Below are 23,879 nucleotides of genomic sequence, written 5' to 3' on the forward strand. Positions count from 1 at the left end.
CACAAATCTCCTCTTAGATGGTAGATTCAACATCCATGTTATCACACCTCCACTGGAGATTCTATTTAAGGATTCTCATGCTTTCTCCTTTGAGTATCAGCTAGGACTTCCAGCTACACCTTACATAAATGGGTTTTATCATCCTTGTCCACTACCTTTTTTTTCCTTTAGATTGGATCCACATAGGTATGTTCATCAACATAGGAGTTCTCCCATTTTGGGGGGATATGGAGTCTCAAGACTCTATCATGGAGGCTTTTATTGTACTTATGGTCTTGAGAGATTATCTTGAGATGTTTATTTCTGCATCCTTTTCTATCTCTTTTTGAAGTAGGTTTTTTCCCACTAGATTTTCTCCATTTCTTCATTTCATAGAGATTTGATTTTTTTTGGGTACCTCATTAGGCCGTGTTGTTAGGACAGAGGTTTGCTTTTAACATTGTAGTTTCCTTGCATTGTTTGTAGCTATATTGTTTCTCATCTTGGGGGGGGGGGGTGTGTTAGAGAAAAAGGTTTATTTTATTTAATTTATTAAATTACCTTTTCTCTCTTAAGATTTCACTTTATGCACCTTACATTTCTATTTAATAATTAATTAGTAATTATTAAATGCCATTTACTTCTTATGGTTTCCCTTTTAGGGTTTTGATCTCCTTCATAAGGATTGATTGGTTATAATTTCAATTATTCTATTTTGCACAAGCAAATATAATTTTCTTTTTTGTTGAGAAAACCCTTCTCTTTCTCTTTGTCATTTTTTCTTCCTTGTAACAGGTTATTTGTATGCAAGATATCCAGGGTTTGTGAATTTGTTCATCATCAAATGTTACAGTAACAAACCTCCTCAAAAAATTTATCTACCCAAAGAAAGACTGGACCCCCTTTACATTTTTAGGCTTTTGAATCTTATCGATGGCATCTACCCTCTCAGGGTCTATTATTAGTCCTTTTCCAACTAGATGTCCTAAAAGTTTACCCTCAACAACTCTAAAAGCACACTTTCTTGGGTTTAATGAAATGCCATATTTCAAGGCTCTAATAAATACTTTTTCCAGATGCATGCAATGATCTTCTCTCTTCTTTGCATATGCTAGTAGATCATCATGATATACCACTAAAAACTTGTCTATGATGTTTTCAAAGGCTACATCCATAACTCTTTGAAAAGTAACACCAACAGTGGTCAAACCAAATGACATCCTACTATAAATATATATCCCCCAAGGTGTTGTAAATGCATATTTGTACTAGTATGATTATTTTAAAACCACTTGGTTATATCCTAAGAAGCCATCCATCATTGCCTTACCTCTGATCTAGTGACTCTATGCAACATGGCCTCCATGTTGGAAATGATTGAAAAAGATCATAAGGGAGATTGTTGGAAATAACTGAAGAGATTATACATTAAAAGTAATGGAACTGGTAAAGAATGTTCTCAATCATTGTTTTTTCATTGATGTCAAACTTGCTACTTGCAGGAATGACAATTGCTTTAGTGATCCAAATAATATCAATTGGTTGATTGATAAGGAGGAGGCAATCAATAAGATGTAACTAGAGTACCTAGAGAAAGGTTGAAGTTATGATGTTATAATGAAATACAAGGATCAACTAAGCCATTGATGAAAAAGTGTATTGATGACATACTCTAAGACACAAAGAATGGGCACACTGAAACATATCAAAGATGTAAGGTTTTAGCTAAGTCATTTGTAAAGTCTAACTAAGTTCATTAGAGAGAGAGAGCCGAGCAAGCAAGTCAGTGTCGAACAGATTCTTAGTTGAAGCCGAGCAAGTTCACTTTTAGAATGTGCTGAGCAGAAAATAAGTGCCGAGCAAATATCAAGTGCCGAGCAGAAAACAAGTGTCGAGCAAATATCAAGTGTCAAGCAGAAAACAAGTGTCGAGTAAAGATATAGATGCCGAGCATAAAATAGGTGCCGAGTAAAGATATAGATGCCGAGCAAGATACAAGTGCCGAGTAACACAGAACAAGCCGAGTATCAGTAAACCAATAATGCTGAGTTGCTGCATTATTTTGAAATTGAAGATTCACTAGATCTGAGCCGATAAGGTTGTTACCTAGAAGTTTTTAAACCAGATAGAAGATAAGATTGGTGAGCTGGTGGCACAAAACATCATGTAAAAAGGTTTTTAGTGAATACAACTGGATGCTAGACAAGGTCTCTAGATGAAGAAGAAATATGGGGTAGATACATTGTATCCTACCTAATCTGTTGAAACCCTAAAATTGGAGAGGGAGAATTGAGCGGGAAAGATATTTCAAATTTCTATTTAAGAAGTCATAAGGTCATGAAGCAGAAGTGTGGTGGTAAGAAAGTATGAAATCATGAGTTGCTGAAAAAAAGAGTGCTGAGGAGTAAGAGAACAAAAAATACTTTGTTTCACTGGATGACCACAGATATGATTGCATTGGTTTGATGAGTAAAGAAGACTCAAGGAGACATAGCTTGAGAGGAAGACAAGCTAATAGAACTGAAGTGATTAAAAGCCAAGCAAAGGATTGAACTGAAGTGTGATCTGTAATCTACAAGTTATATTGTAAGTTGAATCAGATCAAAGCCATTGTTGTTACTTTCTAGCAATTGTAACAGTTAAGATAAAACCTATGGACTTAGGTTGGTTTAATAGCCATGTTGTAAATCCTTTAACATGGTGACATTCCAAGTGAATGTTCCAAAATCCTTTAACCAGGCCCATTCCTAATAGTTTGGTGAAATCCTCTAACAAGGTCACATTTAACAATGTGTTGTAGCCTTTAATAGGGCAGGCTTTTCACAGGGCAGACCATCAGAAGTGGTTAAAATCAATTGTGCAATTATTTTGTGGGCATCATCCCCATCCCAGTTTTACCTTCTTATTCCTAGAGGGTTTCTGGGTTATCAAATTCTTAGTGTTATGGTGTGATGCATGTTTACTTTTCTTAAGTTGTTTCAATATTTAAATTGCATGCGTGATAAAGTTCAATTATGCACGTTAAGGATTTGTAGAGAAAATAGAAAAAGTTTTATCATGGAATTTTGACCTTGAATAATTGATTAACCCCCCCCCCACCTCTCAGTTATTCTAAATAATTATAACACTCCATATTTGGAAAACCATAATTGTCTTTTAATGAAGAAATATTCAAATTTCTAAAATCAATACACAGTTTTATGTCTCCATTATTATTTTTAACATGAACTAAGTTAGACACCCAAGAAGAATGTCTTATTGGCTTAATGATTCCAACATCCCTTAATTTCATCAGTTCTTCCTACATTTTTGGTGCCAAAGTAGGATTTATAGGTCTCTATTTTTGTCTGAAAGGCTTAGCTCTTTGTTTTAATGGAACTTCATGTTGGAACAAGTCTTCTCTATAAGATTTAAGGTCATCATAAGAGCAAGCAAGTACATGCCTAAATTTTCTCAATAAATCAATTAAAGATCTTCTTATCTTAGGGGACAATTTATTACCAATATAAACCTTGTAAGGTGTATCCTCAGTCCCAAGACTTACCTCTTCCAAATATTTTGCATCTTGATCCTTAGTGTTATGTCTGGATCTATCTTGGTTGTTAAAAATAGTTTCTAGTACAACCAACCCCTTTCAAATTTTTTTTTTTTGAGCTAAACAACTTCCTTGCCAAAAATGGTATCCTTAATTTCCACAATTTCAACCAATGCTACACAATCAATCTCCTGACCAAAGAATTTATCTTCACAATTAAAGAATCTTATAATATCATTATCATAATAAGAAAACTTACCAATTTTGATTATTATCAAGTATAGATGGTCTAGTCTATACTTCTACCTTTTTAGTGCCAAAAAATGTGATATCATAAGGCTTTATAGCAATGTTTTCTAATAGATCAGCCATCTTGTTATTGCTCCTATCCATCCAAGCTATACCAAATGCATCAAAATCTTTTAGCATATCCCACACAACATTTTTGTACTACTTTAACCTTTTAGTTTTAGAGATATACATCAATTTCACTTGGGAAACTACCAATTCAAAATCAACAATCACATATACACACTTAATTCCATGCTTATAGACTAATCTTAGACCTAGTAGGAATGCCTCATATTCTACAATATTATTGGTACATGGAAAATTGAGAGTAAAAGAAAAATTATGAGTATTTCCTTCAAGGGATATTAGGCCTACACCAAATCAAATATTGCATCATGCTCCATCAAAGTACATGGTCCATAAACTCCCTTTTATGATCTTGAATCAGATTCTATTGCAATAGATGGTTTGACAGATTTTTTATCTAAAACCAAGATTTCTTCCCTAAAAGTATTGATGCTAGTATCCACAAAGCATGTCATATCATCATCAACCTTTTGTTTGATCATGTATACACTCTTTGGTTCTCTACTAATTTTCACCAATTTATCATCAATGTGAAAAGTTGCATGGGACATATCACATTGTAGGCTTCCACCCATAGCTACACTCCATTTCCTAGATAGAAACATACCATATTGAGGTGGAATGTTAACCACTAAGATACTCATTCTCAATTATTTATTTGGGTAGGAAGATAATCTATAAGGCAGTGCACTTATTAAACCTATAACGATAACTTCCCTTTGATCTATTGCACAACATCTACCTTCTATGGTATCTACTTTTAGCCCCAATCCCTTGATAACTTCAAAAGGCATAATTATATTAGATGCACCTGAATCTATCATGAAATTCATTATGGTCTTCCCATTTACTATACTACTTAATAAGAACATGTCAATATTTCCTAAACATTGATTCCCTAAATCATCCAAATACATGGGTGGGGTTTGAGACACAAACCCCTCCATTCTCACCGACTGTTTCTTTTCCTTAGATGATTCATTTGAATTACAATTTGAGTCAACATTTTCTTTAACATTCCCAACCAATGTCATGACTTTATCCTTATGCTCTGAGTTTCTTAATAATTATGAGAGTGACACTTTTACTGTGATTTGTGATAACATAGACAACATGTCAACAAGATGGGTAGAAGAAGTATCTATTTGCATATCTATCATCTCATTGTGTTTATAAAAAATAATAGCAACACCATGAATTTTCTACTTTTTATTTTTAGTACCATTAGATAACTTATCTTCATCCTTCTTTCCATCTTTATTTTGAGCCTTGAGAACATTTGAAGCATCTGCTTCCTTAGGTTCCCATTTTTTTCTCACATTACTAATCCTAATGTCATATCTATCCTTAGGTTTACTTTCTCTATGCTCCTTATGATCTATCTTCTTGACAAAAATACTAGCCACTTTACCCCCTTCATTCCTAGATATCATAGCTCTTGTCTACACTTGTGCAACCATGTTAGCAGTGATCTCATCAATCTCCTCCTTAGTGGGTCTTCTTAATACTACTTCATCCTTTTTAAAGGTCATATTGTAGGTTATATTATTTATTTCATCTTCATTTGAGAAGACCCACTGATGTATAGCATCATGAATATATCTCCTGAGATTTACTCACAATAATATATATTATCATAATAGGATTCAACCATGTCACAACCTATGTTCTTAATGTTATATTCTTGATCAGGTTGTTCATTACTTTCATTCTACGAATTAGAAAAAGAAATATCAACAACACAATGCTCTGATGAGTGAGGTAATTGACATATCATACACCATTGGGAATCATCTATCATGTTAACAAAAGATCTCTACAAAGGATCAAGGGTGAATTTCTAATTTGATTTTTTTGGAGGGGAAAGAATAGGTTTACCATCCTTCCATTGGGTATTGTAAGGGTAAATTTGCATCCTACTCTTCCTATTATAGTTTCCTTGGAATGGGGATATATCTATGGGAGGGGCTTTGTCATTTCTATTTGTGGGAATTTTGAGATCTTTAATGACATTAAGGACTTGATCCATCTTGTCTACCTCTTGCTTCTTATTTCTCAGAGGTTTATGATCTTCTTTCTTATTTCCCTTACATCCAAATAATCTATGATCATCCCTCTTGTTTCCCAATTTACCAGGGATCCTCATACTATTTTTTATATTTATTGCAATCCTAAAACCATCTTTAAGATCTCTTGTATCTTTATCTCTTAACAAGTATCCCATTTTACCTTCAAAAGCATTGAAATAAGTGGTAATATATACCTTATCATAAATTTTCATAACCTAAAACAATTTGTACATCCCCTTTTAAAATCCAACATTGAATTTAGGGACTAGCTCATTTTGGAGTTTCTTTATATTGTTGAACTCATTCAGAATATAACTAGAATTTAGTTTATCACTGTATTGCTCTTTAAAAAATGCTCCAACTCTCTCCATGAGCACATTGATCCCTAAGGAAATCTCTTGAACTTCTCCCTTGCATCTTCAGTTAGTGAGTGCACAAATAACTTCATAACCACATCTTTATGCTCAACTACAAAATCATTTAGAAAATCTAAGAAACATCTCAAATGGTCTTCACAAGTGATAACATTATTTCCACAATTTTTTTTAAGTTTGTTACTCAATTATCGTAGAATGGAATTTAGATATCCAAGTATCCTATTAAAACATAGTTTCCTATATCCTTCTAATTTTATTGGCCTCCTTTGTGATCCTACCCCGAACTAGCCACTAGAGCTAGATGTGTTATTTGTACTAATATTTTCTACTATCTTATCATTAGCTTCCATTTTATGAGAAGATGAAGGAGGGAAATTAAAAGTAATAGTCTTATTAGTACAAGTATTTGGCATTGAACCATAAGACATACCCATTTTAGGAATGGTTGACATTTGAACATTAGAGGTGCTATTAATAAAATGGATTCTTCTTTTGAAGTCTGCAATAACAACTTCATTTTCAACTCTTTCCAATTCCTTTTCTGAATCTTCCCTCTTCTTTCTTTTCTTCTCTGATTCTATATCAGAAGTTGACATAGGTGCTTGAGAACTTGTGATCTTTATGGGCTCACTTATAGCAATAAAAATCATTTTCTTCTTTTCTTTGTCCTTTTCAACAACAGAGGAATTATCATTTCTATTCTCATAGTTTTCAACCGATATAGTCTTGTAACTTTGAATCTACCTAACAACATGGCCTTCCTTTTCAAATTCTTGGATATTCAACAAAAATTCTTGCTCCTTTCTTAGGTCAGCAACATCATCTAATATCATTGGTTTCCAAGGAACAACAACCTTTTCATTTTTCTTTTTTAGAGCAGTAGTGCTTTTTAGTAAATTTTCTCTTTCCTCTATCCCTTTCCTTTTAAAGAAATCTTTCTATTGCTAATTTCTCAACAAATTGCATTCTCAACATGCTCAAATAATTTGGATTAGGTCTAAACTCTTCAAAACTAGAAGTCATGTCTATATCTATAGGGTATACATGTGTTGACTCCTTATGGGAATGATTTGAAAGGATTGGTTCTTGATGGGTATGGAACAAATTATTATTCTTCCTTTGTTCCACACCTATTGGATCTTGGAATATTATCTTCTCCTAACCTATGAATTCTGGGGTGTCATAAAAAATTTAATTAGAAAGCTCACTAATAGACTTCGAACTTTTGTAGGAAGACTCCTTTTCACTGATAGAATGATGAAACAGTCTACTAGTAGTAACTTATTCATGAGGGTCTGATTATTTTCATAATTCATTCTTATTTGCTTACTTTCCCTTTCTTCCTCTAGGAGGAAGTTCCCCTTGTAGAAATACTTCATGATTCTTCTTAACATACTCCCAAGTATTCTTGCTTTTATTCATTTCTTCAAACTACACCCTAAACTAATTTTGTAACCTTTGAGTTTCCACCATTATCTATGGAAAAATAATTTTGAAAGAACCAAAATCTCAAAATATTTAGTGATGTAGGAGCATTGAGCTTGGATTTTGGTGGATTTATGATTTTTATGGTTAGGGATGTGCTGAAGACACACTAGAGAACCTTTCCTCATGATTGCATAGAGATTGGATGGATTAAGTTGAAGTTTGAGCATTTTTACCTTGCTGCTAGAATTATGTTTTCTAGTTTATGGGTGCCTATTGTGGGCCATGTAACTAATTTTTCATAATGAGTTAGAGGATGAAATTTTTAGAGGTTGTAGAGAACCTAGAATAATACCTACAGTTTAAAGAAAAAGTTCTAATTCAATAAGAGCTAGGAGATATTGTGATTTTACTCGACTATCAATTTTTAGATATTTAATTGCTATTGGAGGCCAACTTTTGGCATTTAATTTATGTATGGGTATTTGTGTTGTGGCTGACTTGTGGCTTAGTTGTGTATAATTAAGGGGTCTTGTGGAGTCTTTTAGTCATTCATGATGGATTGATACATTCATTCAGAGGAGGAGTGAGTGTGGAGAGTAGCCGAAGAGTGAGTTTTCCTGAGGCTGTGGATAGAGTGTTGAATGTGAGGCAATTTACAGCAAGATTGTGATGAAGTTGTGAATGTATGGATAGAGTGTTAAATCAAAGGTAGTTTACACTTGGATCTTGAATAAAGTTGGAGCAAAGCTAGGAGCTATGGCTTGGAAAACAAAAAGATTGCTTGGAATGCTTGCGAGCACAAGTTGAGATCTTACTTGGAGGTTTCTACTAGAGTATGGATCTAGACTAGCTAGGTTTGGATTAGATCTTGAGGAATCTTGCAAAACTATTACTTTCTTTATATTTTTCCACATGGTATCAGAGTGAAGGTTGTTCCCAGGTGTGTAGATAGATCATCGAAGCTGAGGCAGTTTACACTAGGAATTGGGTTGGAGAACTAGATTTAAATTGATCTTGATCTGTGGTGGATTTTTTTCTTTTCTTTCTAGAGTCCTAGATCTATTGGTTGTGAGGTTGAAGATTGTGGTTTTGACTTGTAATTATAGAGGGCTTGTAGACGGATCAATGGATGCGAAGATGGAAGGCTGATCTTGTTGAGACATGATCATAGAGAGTTTGTGGATTGTAGATCCGTGGTCCTAGACTTGTGATGTGGTTCCTGATTGTTCATGTGAGGTGGTAGGTTGCGATTTGACTTGCAAAAAATTCCATTTTGTCATAAGGATCATGGGAAGGTTTTGTTGTAGAGGACTTACAAATATTTTGGGAGATGGGTCCAAGAGGATTAGACCCTAAGATGATTGAGAATCTTTTTGATGTGGTGGAGATGAAGTTTTTTGAGATGTCTTCTTAGGTTGAAGCTAGTTTGGCTAATCGGGCTAAAGAGGTGGTTGTTCAGTTTGAAACTAGTTTGGCTAATCAAGATAAGGAAAAGATGAGGAAAGCATTCTATAGATGTTTGTGGAGTTGGATTCTACTAATATGGAAGAGAGTTGTTTGGCCAGTTAAGAGACTTGTTTGCAAAAGATGGCATAGCAAGGTTGAGGTGGAAGAGGTTGGTTTTGCTAATTAATTTGTGGAGTCTAATATAGAACCTACAAAGAAACTAGAGGTTGTTATTGAAGATATTCCTAACCTTTTTGATGCTGGGATGGACATTGGTTTTCATGATCGGTTAGTTAGGTTTGACATGGAAATTGCAAAGCACTTTGTTGTGGATGATCCAATTGCTGTTGGTGGTGACTTGTATGTAGTATAGCACTTGGTCCTGGATGATCCAATTGCTATTGGTGATGAGTTGTATGTTGTATAGCATCTTGTTGTGGGAAATGAGATTGCTGGTGTTGTGATTTTAGCATGTTTTGATGGAGATCTACATGTTGCTGCTGCTGTGGAGTTTGTTCCTACTAGTGTGGATTCACTAGTTGCTAATGTGAATAAGGATTTAATGATGAAGCATTATGTTTAGTTTTTTCATGGGAGTGAGCATGCTGATTGGATGGTTGAGATTTTGGTGTTTGATAGTGTGATACAAATATGGATGATTTAAATATTGGTTCTATTGACTTCGATGAAGTAGAAGCCTTTGGTAAAGATGAAGTTGGTTTTAGATCTTTCTTTGGGCATCAAAGTAGGGGACATACTTTTCTATTTACCTGGGGAATTTGATACAGGAGCATCGAGCTTGGATTTTGGTGGACTTATGATTTTCATGGTTAGAGATGTGTTGAAGACACTTTGGAGAACCTTTCCTCATGATTTCATAGAGATTGGATGGATTGAGTTGAAGTTTGAGCATTTTTACCTTGCTGCTAGAATTGTGTTTTCTGGTTTTTGGGTGCTTTTTGTGGGCCATGTAACTAATTTTGAACAATGAATTAGAGGATAAATTTTTTAAGGGTTCTAGAGAATCTAGAATAATACCTACAGTTAAAAGTGCATGTTCTAATTCAATTGGAGCTAGGAGATATCACTATTTTACTTGAATATCAATTTTTGGATATTTAATTATTGTTGGAGACTGACTTTTGGCATTTAATTTATGTATGGGTATTTAATTTGTGTTGTGGCTAACTTGTGGCTTAGTTGGGTATAAGTAAGGGGTCTTGTGGAGTATTTTAGTCATTCATGATGGAGTGATACATTCATTTAGAGGAGGAGTGAGTGTGTAGAGTAGCTAAAGAGTGAGTTTTCCTAAGTCTATGGACAGAGCATGGAATATGAGGTAGTTTACAATAGGATTGTGATGAAGTTGTGAATGTGTGGATAGAGCACCAAATGTGAGGTAGTTTACACTTGTATCTTGGATAAAGTTGGAGTAGAGCTAGTAGTTGCATCTTGGAAAACAAGGAGATTGCTTGGAGGGCTTGCGAGCACAAGTTGAGATCTTCCTTGGAGGTTTCTACCAGAATGTGGATTTGGACTACCTAGGTTTGGATTAGATCTTGAAGGATCTTGTAGAACTATTAATTTTTTTGTATTTTTCCATAATTAGGAAGGCCTTACATCTTGACACATTGCATGCAATCAGTTATATCTATGAATAAATTATTATGACTTGGCTTCAATTCTTTCATTGTTGTTTATTCTTCCACAGTGTAGTTATTTGCTAGGGGCTAGGAGATCTCCTTTGGGGATACTCTTACCTTGCATTGCATTATTTAGTCACCTAACACCTAGTTCACAGGGATGACTTCATAAAAAAATACTCATAAAAGAGATACTTGGACATGTAACATTTTTGTAGCACCAATAGGATAAGGAACTAACAAATAGTATTATAAATTAAAATTTATCTTGTCATACTTACCAGTACAGTTTCCATTTTGTTTGACTTCTGATTTAACAGTACTAGAAGAGAACAAGTAAGATGATACGTAGGGTTCAATCACTTCCCATGATTGGCACATGCTATCTTGGATCTGGACCAACTAATAAGGCAATAATTCCCTCTACACTTTAGGTTCTTCAAACCAAGGTGGATTAACCTAGGGATTTCAACCATTTGCTGAATATTATCACACTATAAATCCCTTATAGAAGAATTGGTCTCTAAAATTTCTTGAAATTGCAAATTGAAAACAAGCTCACGTTAGCCAACTAAAATTTGCTAAAATTTTGCAATAAGTGATGTGTTGAGATAATGGGTGTTGCACACATTGCATAATATTGTTATTTTATTTTTTATTATGTAATGTTGTGCCTAGATGGACGTGCAACATGTAAAGATTCCCATGGAATATTCTTGATGAGTTGTATGGTAACATTGTGATAATATTATATGTATTTATTTAATATTGGGGGAAAAGAATTAAATGCCCAATATTAAATGTGAGGTCAGTGGGTTAGGTAGCACATGGCTTATGTAATACCATTTAGTGGTTTTGTGGGACTTGCTACTATATAAGCAGCCACAAGGGTAGTTGTTGTAGGTGAGAGAAAAAAAGTGAGAAAGGCAAGAGTTGAGTGGGACAAGGCTTGATAGGTTAGCCAAGGGAGCATTTGTGAAGGTTGGAAGCATGGCATGGGATGTGTGGATTCATGCTTGTTCACATAGTTTGCTCGGTTGTGGCTATGGCCATGAACGCTTCCATGGTTGTATGGAAATGGTATTTTTGCTGAATAATACATGGTGATAGATGCTTTTGGAGGCTGGGTTTTTCCCTCAATGAGGGTTTCCCAGGGTATATCTTGTGTCACAATTTTGTGGGTATGTTGTCTATTCTCTTGCATGTGGATTTTAATTCTGTGTTTATTTCAAATCTATTATGGGTTATGTGGAAACGGTTATATTCTTTATTGCCAAATTTCCTTACAAGTGGTATCAGAGCTATGGTTTTATTATTGTAACCCTAGATTGAATCCATGGGAATGCATGAGAGGATAAAAGAAAAAGGCAAGATATATGAATGAGTTATTGCAGATCTGAGAGTTTTGGATTTGCTGTTATGATGAGATGTTAAACGATTTGGGCAAGTGAAATTGTTGGACAAATTTTTTTTTTTGGATGTTTCATTTAAATGAGGGTTTTGGGGGGTAGCTTGCAAAAATGACCTCCTGGGTAAAAACAGACCTCGCCATTGGATCCGGGTCAACATTTTCATAAAATTTTGATATATAATATGCCCTAGTTTGGCCATGTTCAGAGGAAATGAAAGAGTTTTTTGATTTCAGCCCATGATGGCCGTCAAATTTAATCCCGTCGGAATTTTCGTCACTGAAAAAAATAAAAAATGAAAAATCGTACTGAAAATGGTAAAAAGACTGTCTTAGTAAAACAGCCATAACTTTCTCTCAGAATATCGAATTTTAGAGTTCTTACAGGCGTTGGAAAGCTAATTCAGAGCACTATAATATGGCATAGGTTTGGTTCTATGATTTTAAAATTTTGTTAGGTTTTAAGAGCCCTAAAGTCAGATGTTGTTTATTTTGAGCACGAATTAGGGCATAACTTGGGCATACGGAGTCAAATTTTGGACTTCGAGTAGTCAACAGAAAGCTCTTAAAGAGCTCTACACATTGGTTTAGATTTAATGTAGGTTTGGCATGATTTATTTGTTGATATATTAATCTGAACAGTTTATAGGTATATTTTGACTATGGTAACATTGTGAGTTTATGGCATTGAAGATTTAAGATTTGATGTCATTGTATACTCAGTTCATATTTCAGATTGGTCTCATGATGATATGGTTATTAGTGTTTGGTTTGGATATGCATGATGACTTGTTGGGTCTACAAGTTGTGCAGTGTTGTAAGCGGTCTATACTTACAGGTTGCATTTATAGCTTGGTTATGGGTTGTCTTTGCCCATTGATCTTTCATTATTGATGCATATTCAGATTGGTGGCTTGGATTTGGGTTGTCTATGCCCTAAGTCACATGATTTACTATTTTCTTCATGTAGAAGGGATGAGATGTTGTTACCAGGTACAATCATGGTGGAGGATTGTGGTTGACTATGCTGACAGGTTGGACATACTTTGAGAGCCAGATGCTCGGTTCATGGATGTGATCATGGTGCCATGGATTTTGGCATGACATGATTGGTTATATAGGTACATCCTTCATGTTCATTAGCTTGGATTTCTGATACAGTTATGGTGGTATATCTTCTTGGTTGAGGATCATGGTTATTTAGTTTCTTTTGAGGAGCTCATGATGTGCACTTTGAGTTCTTTGATGGTTTGATGCCTTGGTTGATTCTCATGGTTAGAAGATGGTTTTTCATCATTATGTCATGGATAGCTTGGATACACGGTTTAGTGGGAGCTTATGACAGTGATGGGGTGACAGTGCAAGATTAGTTCCTGGTTTGGTTTATATCTCCTTGGTTTGGAAAGGATGGATTTTATGATGCCATAGGTGACTTGGTACCACAGTTGAGTGGGAGTTTTGTTGGCATTGATATATTTATTGAAGTTTTTGCAGATGTTGGAGGTTTGTCTTAGATCATGTTGCTGCAGAAGCATCTTTAACATTTGCATGGTGCACTTTTTATCTTCACGGTGTGTGAAGATGGTTAGATTTTGAGGACTCATGGAGTTCTTGGTTATCTTCATGGTATAGGGAGATGGTTCTTCCTGGTATGTGAAGATGGTTTTTTCTTCATGGTGTGTGGAGATGGTTGCATCTTGAGGACTCACAGGGTTCTTGGTAAAGGTGTGGTTTATGCTTTTATTTGGCATGTTATCCTTGGTATGAGGATGGTTTCATTATTATGTCATGGTATACTCTTGATATGCGTTTAGAGTTGTGACATGTTATGGTGTGTTCATGTGGAGCATGTTATCTCTTTAGTTGAGATGGTAAGATCATGTTGTCATGTTTATGTTCCTGAGGCCATGGTTGGAACTTTGACATTGATCTTGGTTTAGTTTTTTGGTATTGAGTACACTGATCATAAGCTGGATACTTCATGATATTGCTATGTTGCATTTGGAGTTGGCATGAATTGATTGGTTATAGGTGCTCATGGATACTTAGAGACGGTGGTGACACTGATTTCTCTTGGATTAGAGAAGTATTTGTTGGAACGGTTGATGGTTTCAGCAGGAAGTCCAAGGGTCAGTCACCTGATATGGACTTGAGAGGAGATTGTTCTTAGATGAGTCTTGGTTGGAGACTTGGGTATCTTGATGAGCATTCTCATTCCCCACTCTTGGTCTACTCGGCGGTTTGCTACTTGAGAGGTATAGCCCATTGTTTTTCTCAGTTGCATTATATTTATGCTTGTCTTTCATGGATATGGATCTTGAGCTATGGTACATGAGTTAGTTCTGGAGGGTTCATTTGAGAGATGGTTTAGCATTGGTTATCTCCATGTGCATATGTTGTTATGCTGGTTAAGTTTGGGAGATGGTTTTATATTGGGCATTTTCCTTGGATTAGGAATGGTTATTCCTTGGTTTAGGAATGGGTTTATTGAGTTTGATCTTCTTGTGAGAGGCTTACATCCATGATGAGTTATATGGTATGGTTTGGGTGTTGTTGAGGCTTCTTGTTGGGGTTTTATGGAGGAGATCATACTTGCACAGTTTACATCTAGAGGTGTGTGTAGAAGGACATGATACAGGTTATGATTTGCATAGTTTCTCTGATCTTGGTTATCTTCCTGGATGTTTAGTTTTTCCTACATTGGATTTGAGATTAGTTAGATATTGTGATCACTAGTTTGTGCTCATGTATGTCATGTGAGAGATGACATGGTTATTTCTTTATCTCTTTCCTTTGTTGGTTGTGGAGAACTTGGAGACTATTGGAGACTTGTTATGAGAGTTATTCTTGCAGGATATTGGATTATGTATTGTGGATGTCCTTGATACTACATGGATTCACTTCTTTGAGATGTGTTGAGTGGATTGGTTATACATTTGACATTATCTTTTGTAGTGGGAGCTTCTTGGTATATATGTGGCAGGTATTGCTCTTGAGGCTTGTGATTGCAGGTTGCAGATTGGATATGTCAATGATATGAGATTCACTTGTTATACCTTTGAGGTATGGATAGTTGGATGGGTTTGGCACTTTGTTGTGGGTGCTATTTCAGCTATGGATATATTTTGACAACTACGGATACATGTGATTACCTTTGGATCAGGTTTTTTGTGCTTGGAATTTTAGTTGGTATAGGATTTTATGATCTTCTAATGCGACAAGTTGGGTGGTTTTCTCTTTGGATGGCTTCTATGTATGTCCAGTGGGAGTGGCATAATAGGAGGTGAGATCATTCATGTTCGAGATGCTGGATACTTTGATTTTGTTGCGGGTACTAGGATGGAGCACTTGGTTTATTTTGATCCATGATGGTGGATGTGCTGGGAGGGATTGTTCCCTTGTTCATTTGTGTGGCTACGGTTTGACCCTATGCAATGTATACAACAAGTGGGAGATTGTTGAGATAATGGGTGTTGCACACATTGCATAATATTGTTATTTTATTATTTTATTTTTTATTATGTAATGTTGTGCCTAGATGGACGTGCAACATGTAAAGATTCCCATGGAATATTCTTGATGAGTTGTATGGTAACATTGTGATAATATTATATGTATTTATTTAATATTGGGGGAAAAGAATTAAATGCCCAATATTAAATGTGGGGTCAGTGGGTTAGGTAGCACATGGTTTATGTAATACCATTTAGTGGTTTTGTGGGACTTGCTACTATATAAGTAGCCACAAGGGTAGTTGTTGTAGGTGAGAGAAAAAAAGTGAGAAAGGCAAGAGTCGAGTGGGACAAGGCTTGACAGGTTAGCCAAGGGAGCATTTGTGAAGGTTGGAAGCATGGCATGGGATGTGTGGATTCATGCTTGTTCACATAGTTTGCTTGGTTGTGGCTATGGCCATGAAGGCTTCCATGGTTGTATGGCAATGGTATTTTTGCTGAATAATACATGGTGATGGATGCTTTTGGAGGCTGGGTTTTTCCCTCAATGAGGGTTTCCCAGGGTATATCTTGTGTCACAATTTTGTGGGTATGTTGTCTATTCTCTTGCATGTGGATTTTAATTCTGTGTTTATTTCAGATCTATTATGGGTTATGTGGAAACGGTTATATTCTTTATTGCCAAGTTTCCTTACATGATGACCAACATTGAATCTCATTTCCATAGACATTTGTAAATTGATTTTGATTTTAAAAATTAATGGTTTAATGAAAATTATGACTGTATTGCTTGATTTTCAAATCTTGACCAATACCTTAATCCATCTGTTAGAATAGAGTCATATCAATGAATTAGATCTATTAAATTGACTTGCAATTAAATATATCAGCTCTTAAACCCTAAACTCCATACTTATAATATCCTCTCCATACATCAATAACCCTATCACTTCACAAAAGTATTTGCTTAATTCATTGAATTAAAAATAACAATGAAGTAATATATAACTTATCCAAATTGCATTCAAATAAACTAAACTTTGTTCACTTTAATTTATGAAACTCTAAGAACACAAGCTATAACATCATAAACTAAACATAAAACATGGACCGAATCAAAATGATTATTATCATCAAATTTTGAATCAAAATTTAGACCCTCACTCCACATCTTGGGAATCCTTTTATAGATTAAGGATTGCAACAAGCTTCGGATGGGAGGACACTTGTCTAAAAACAAATTGCAACAATATTGTTTTACAGAGCAAAAAATAGTTATAGAAAAGAATGTTGGAGATAGCCAAAAATGATTAGCTGCCATTCTAGATGTTTAGGATCAACTTCATTGTTTGTAACATGAGACGGCCCATAGTAGGTGAACAAAAAATATGAGGTATTTCATTTAAATAGTTGTCCTTTCTCTTCTTGTTGTTTCAACTTCTTCTAGCTCATTTAGTCACTGCCTCTAGATGGTATTGCCTTAATGTCAAAAACAACCTCCTAAATAGTAATATCAGTGTCCACATCTGGCTAGGTGGCTTCTCTAACAATATTTAATTCATTTAGACACTTGTTCCACTTTGCATATGTTATGGCTTGAACCTCTACAATTTTTCTATTTATGTCTTCTTCAATTTTGTAGATGACATCTATCATATCAAAAACTGTAGCAATATTAGTTTCACTGTTACAATAAGAAATAAATATATCATGTTTCAAAATGTCATCAAAGGAGCTAGACAATTCTTGCCATTCCTTTAAGTTAATTTCATCATCAAAAAATGTGGGAATGAAGCTAAGCACTCCATCAACAATAGTCTTCATCTTGTTATTTATCATTTTCATCTTTCCTAGAAAGAAACCATTTAGGTCCTTAACTTCATTTATCATCTTCCTTATGGAAATAATAACTTCCTTTGGTAACTCTTTCTTTTGTGTCAAAATTGTGACACACCTATCAAGAAATGGTATATACGGGCCCCACTTAGTAAATAATGGAGATAGAAAGTACCCCAGTCCTCTATACCTTGCAATGAAATGTAACTACTATGAAAATTTTGTGAAACTTTCTGTAGGACATTTATCTTATGTGTCAACATGTGCTCCATTGTCCTTATTTCTATCCTCTTATTTGTTTCTAGTTCTTCTACTTTCATTTGTTGATCCGCACCCATGCCTGCCATATCAATGTATGTTTGGGTCTCTTTGTCTTTCACCTCAATGACATGCCTCATTTTAGTCTTCAATGTCTTGACCTCATCATCAGAGCAGCCACTCTTTTCTCTAACACATATGTTTTCTTCATTTCCTCATCATACTACCTTCTTGCTTCAATGTACCTACTGTAAGTGTGATATAGCCATTCTTCTAACAGGTCCATCTTGCTCTTCCCCATGTGTGACATTTTATTTATCATGTTGAAAATCTAGTCACTAGATGTTGTATTAGTATTCCAAAATATCACATTTCTTTTGGAGTATCTCTAACCTCCATCAACATTAGCTTATCTGATTCAAGGGCCAAACTCCAAATATCATTGTCTGAGCATCAACATTAAAACTAGCCCCTTGCAATTCTCCAACCATATTGATCTCCTCAAATGAGATAGATTTGTATTGCCTCCTTATTTGATCCAATAGAAAAGATGAGTTGATATCCCAACTAGGAATAGTGTCATATATATCCTCATTTTAAGACATAATTTTAGTGATAATTAGATAATACAATGTTATTAAATAAATAATGATAATAACGTTATATTAAAACTAACAGTAAAATATTAAGATAAGAAATAATAATTATTTAATCTATATTATCAATGAAATAATATTTATTATGATATTTTAGATAATTAAAAATAATAATAAAACTTCAATGAGTAAATAAAGAAATAAAATTAAATACAAGAGACAATGTTGTAATAATATAACATGAAATAATATAAATTAACTAAATCTAATGAAAAGTCAAGAGATGTTAGAGAAATAGACACAAATCCTTAAAATTAATATATAAAAGGGAGGAGAGTTTATTTTAGAGAGGGGGAAAAGAGAGGAGAAGATAGGAGTATAAAAAGGAAACATGGAGGAGAAAAGTAATATGAAGAAAATAAGGAAGTGAATTGCTGAAAGGTAATAATGATATTGAAAAGATGCGGACCTTCGAAAGGGTCATAATTATGAATAGTTGTGACTCTTCAGAAATATTGTGATTACAAAGTATACGGACTTCTCCAACTGATTTTAGTTATGAAGTTTTGTGATTTTTCGAAAGGATTATAACCATGAAGTGTTGTGACTTTTCAAAGGATTTATATTATGAAAGGTTGCAACTCTTGGAAAAGAAGAAACAAAAAAGTAGATTTTATCCTTTCCTTATAATTAGAAAATAAATAAATTTAGAAAGTAAATATATAGTTCAGATAATTCATTGAAGGCCGAATAAGGATAGAGCCACATGGACCAAGCAAAGATAAAGGTAAGAAAGGTATGTTTGTGGATTGTATTTGTTTAATTATGTTTATGAATTTTATTTGTAGATAATTTATGTAAAGGTGGAATTCAAAATGAATAACACACGTGACTTAATGGTTAATGGTTTAAGATCAAGATAGTCCCTTTTTAGATTAAAAAATAATCTTAATGTTAATTAAAGGTTACTTGATTAATGAAATCTCTTATGGGGAGAATATTTGATCATAATTTCTATAGTGGCAGTATCAGAGATGGGTGTAACCTCCCATTTGGATGATATGATGAAGTAGATCACAAAGTTTTCGTGTTAGTATCAGAGATGGGTATAACTACCTATTTGGTTGACACAATAGAGATGGACATATAGTGTTGGTATCATAGATGGGCGAGATACCCATTTGGCCAAACACTACCTAAAAGGATATGACCTCTATAATGTTGGTATGTGAGATATTTTATCTCCATCTAACCAACATGCCTAAGGAAATATAATGGTAATATTATTCTGATGGTGTCAACACATGCATATGTGATCCTTAAGGGGTGCACTCTATAAAAGATGGTTGAATAACTAAGAGTTAGGAAACTTGATCTAGAGATGTCTTTAAGGTTGGGTTAGGACAGAGGATAGAATAGTAAAATATGTTTTATTATTGTATAAATTTTAACATTGGTTTTACAAGAATTATTGTCTTCATTAGTGGGGACATTATAGTGGTATCAAAGCATGATCTTGCCATCCTATAGGGTAAAACAAGACCTAGAAAAATAATTTATATGAAAGACTAATGTAGAATGTTAATGACTATTAGAAAGGATTCAAACATATCCATGATAGAAACCTAAGAATTTTGACTAAAAGAAATATATATTTCAACTCAAAAGAAGAAATTATCTAATTTCTTGAGGACAAACAATTTGAGGGAGGGTGGGCTGTCATATCCCCTTTTAAGAAGAATTTTAATAATAATTAGATAATACAATGTTATTAAATTAATAATGATAATAAAGATATATTAAAACTAATACTAAAATATAAAAATAGGAAATTAATTTTTTTAAATCTATATTATAAATGAGATAATATTTTAAATAATTAAAAATAATAATAAAATATCAATGAGCAAATAAAGAAATAAAATAAAATACAAGAGACAATGTTATAGAAAGTATGTTAACTTTTTAAATAAAATCTAATAACAAATAATAATAAACATAAATAAGTAAATAAATAATATAACATGGAATAATATACTTTAACTAAATCTAATGAAAAATCAAGAGATGTTTAACAAATAGACATGACTTCTTAAAATGAAACATAGAAGAGGAAAGTAATATGAAGAAAATAAGGAAGTGACTTTCTAAAAAGGTATCAATGTTATTGAAAGGATGTGAATGTTCGAAAGACTCATAATTATGAATAGTTGCAACTCTTCAAAAATATTGTGATTATAAAGTATAGAGACTTTTTTCAAATTATTTTAGTTATGAAATTTTGTGACTTTTTGAAAGGATTATAACCATGAAGTGTTGTGACTTTTCAAAGGATTTGTATTATGAAAGGTTGTGACTCTTGGAAAAGAAGAAATAAAAAAAGTACATTTTATCCTTTCCTTATAATTAGAAAAGGAATAATTTTTGAAAGTAAATATATAGTTAAGATAATTCATTGAAGGTTGAATAAGGATAGAGTCACATGGACCAAGCAAAGAGGAAGGTAAGAAAGGTATGTTTATGGATCATATTTGTTTAATTATGTTAGTGAATTTATTTTTATTAATGAATCATACTTGTGGATAATTTATGTAAAGGTGGAATTCAAAATGGATAACACATATGAAATAAAGGTTAATGGTTTAAGATCAAGATAGTACTTTTTTAGATTAATAAATAATCCTAATATTCATTAAAGGTTACTTGATCAATGAAATCTCTTATGGGGAAAATAATTGATCATAATTTCTATAGTGGCAGTATCAAGATGGGCTTAACCTCCCATTTGAATAACATGATGAAGTAGATCACAAAGTTTCAGTGTCAATATTAGAAATGGATATAACTACTTTGGCTGATACAATAGAGATGTAAATATAGTGTTGGTATCATAGAATGGTGAAATGTCCATTTGGCCAAACATTGCCTAAAAGGATATGACCTCTACAATGTTGGCATGCAAGATATTTTATCTCCATTTGACCAACATGCCTAAAAAAATATAATAATGGTAAGAATATTATGATGGTGCAACCATATGCATATGTGAGCCTTAAGTGGTGCACTCTAGAAAAGATGGTTGAATAAGTAAGGGTTAGGAAACCTAATCTAGAGACATCTTTAAGGTTAGGTTAGGATAGAGGGTAGACTAGTAAAATATTTTTTATTATTGTATAAATTCTAACACTAGTTTTGTAGGATTGTTTTCCTCATTAGTGGGGACATTAAAAATAGAAACATTTCACTTCTTTTTACAAGTTCTCTAGCTTTATACACAATAAGTGGTTCATTGTTTGGATCATATTCTTGCAATTTCTTTACCAATTCTGCCACCTTTTAATTTGAATCTCCTGATTGTAATTCCAAGGATAACTCATTCTACTTTATTTTGAATTTTTTTTTTTTAATTCCTCAGAATTAATGATGAAATCATCCTTCATAAACTCTTGAGCTTGTATAATCTTGTAATCTATCATTTCAGTACCCATCCATGTAATGTAAGTTTTTGTTGTTAATTTTTGAGTTAGGATTTAATCTAAATTACATATTAATCCTATAGATCTATCCTTTTAAACCTCTGAAATCTACTACCTTATTTTCCAATTAAAATAATCTAAAAACCTATCTCCTTGAAAACCTATGCTCACAACCATATAGGGTACCATTTGATAATTATGTGTAGATTTATCTTAACAAGGCTCTAGGAAATAGAGAAGACATTATGAAAAGGAAAAGAACATTATAAATTTATATTAATATAAACTTTATATTTATTGTTATCAAGAGATTACAGATAAGTATTAGACACTACCTTAGATATTTTCCTCATCAATGCCATATCTCCATTTCCATCTATAGATATACCTAAGTGGACCATCTGATATCAACATAGTCTCTGAATTATCGTCAAAAGTAACCCTAATACCTCATGCAACTTCAAATGGGTGTTGGGAGAGAATGTGAGTATGAGGGTTGGTGAAGAAATCAACTAAAGAATCCTCAACCTATGTTCCTTTTTCAGAACTTAAATTAATGTTGACCATGTTAAGATACAATCATAATGTACACATGAAGAATCTTCATGTGTTTACTCTGTGTCTGCCCCATGTCTTCCTGCATTAATGTATATACTTTGTGTCTACTTGGTGTCTTCATGCATTAATGTTTATACATTGTATATTTTTATATTTCATAATTTTGTTAGCATAACCATTATTTTAATAATCCAAAGTAAAATGATGAAGGCATAGGCCATTGATTTTAATATTATAAGTTGAGTGGAAATTAGGAATTGCTTGAGGGCAAGCAACTTGAGGAGGGGCAGACTTGTCATCAGCCCAAATTAATAGGACATATGAATATTAAAATAATATCTTATATAAATAATAATTAAGAATAATAATATTAAAGTAAAATATATTATAAACAAATGTTTGCAACACTTTATAAAGATATAAATTAACATAATCATATTAAATATTAAAAATAGTTGATTTTAAATATGATAATATATATACCTAATAGTGATATATTTGACACTATAAAAATAAATCAATATATGCAAGTATAGAATAATTATAATATAAAATATTATAATATTAATGAATTAAATAATAATTAAATATTATTATAAAATATTATTTTTAATTAAAATATAATTAATGTTTTCTTTTCTTATTAAAACCTATGCTTATATTTTTATTATTATTAAAAGTTAATATCTTCAATACATTATCATAATAGCACTTTTGTTAAATTATGTCAATCAATAACATACAAGTTATAATAAATAGTATTAATGTTAAATTTATAATCACCGAGCCAAATGTGATCATTCATAATTGTATTACTACAAACATATTACATTAATATCATAAGCTATACATTAACTTTAAATACATTAATCTTACCATTACTATAAATTATAAATATTCTCAATTTAATAAAATAACCTAAACCTAATTAACCATATAACAAAAACATCATATGGTATGGGCATGACTTTTCATCACATCTGCTCAAATGAATATAAATTAAGGTTAGGTCAAGTTTGTAAGGGATATACAAAATAGGAAAAAGGAAAGAACAAAATAAGAGTGTAGATCACTAGGTACATTATTATGCATCAAGTGTAATGTAAGTTTTGCTGTTAATTTTTGGTATAAGATTTTAACATTTAAAGCACATACGGAATTCAATTAATGAAGATCATTACTTTATAATTCTTAAATCAATTTCCTTTCATTATTTCAAAGATTATAAATCTCAGTTGATTATTAAAGTTCTAAGCAGATTGTATACATAAAGGACTATACACTAAGTAATCGTAAGTCATTGGAAATGTAAATATAATCACCATTCTATCCGATATTTGAAACATGTACAGATCATTGACAAAGAACATAGATGCTAAGCATTAAATGATTAGCATTAAATTGTATTTGAAAATTGCATTCATTATACACTAAGAAATA

The sequence above is a fragment of the Cupressus sempervirens genome, chromosome 9, assembly GCF_028749045.1.
Source record: "Cupressus sempervirens isolate cs-2001-9-10 chromosome 9, ASM2874904v1, whole genome shotgun sequence".
In the NCBI taxonomy this organism is placed as follows: domain Eukaryota; kingdom Viridiplantae; phylum Streptophyta; class Pinopsida; order Cupressales; family Cupressaceae; genus Cupressus; species Cupressus sempervirens.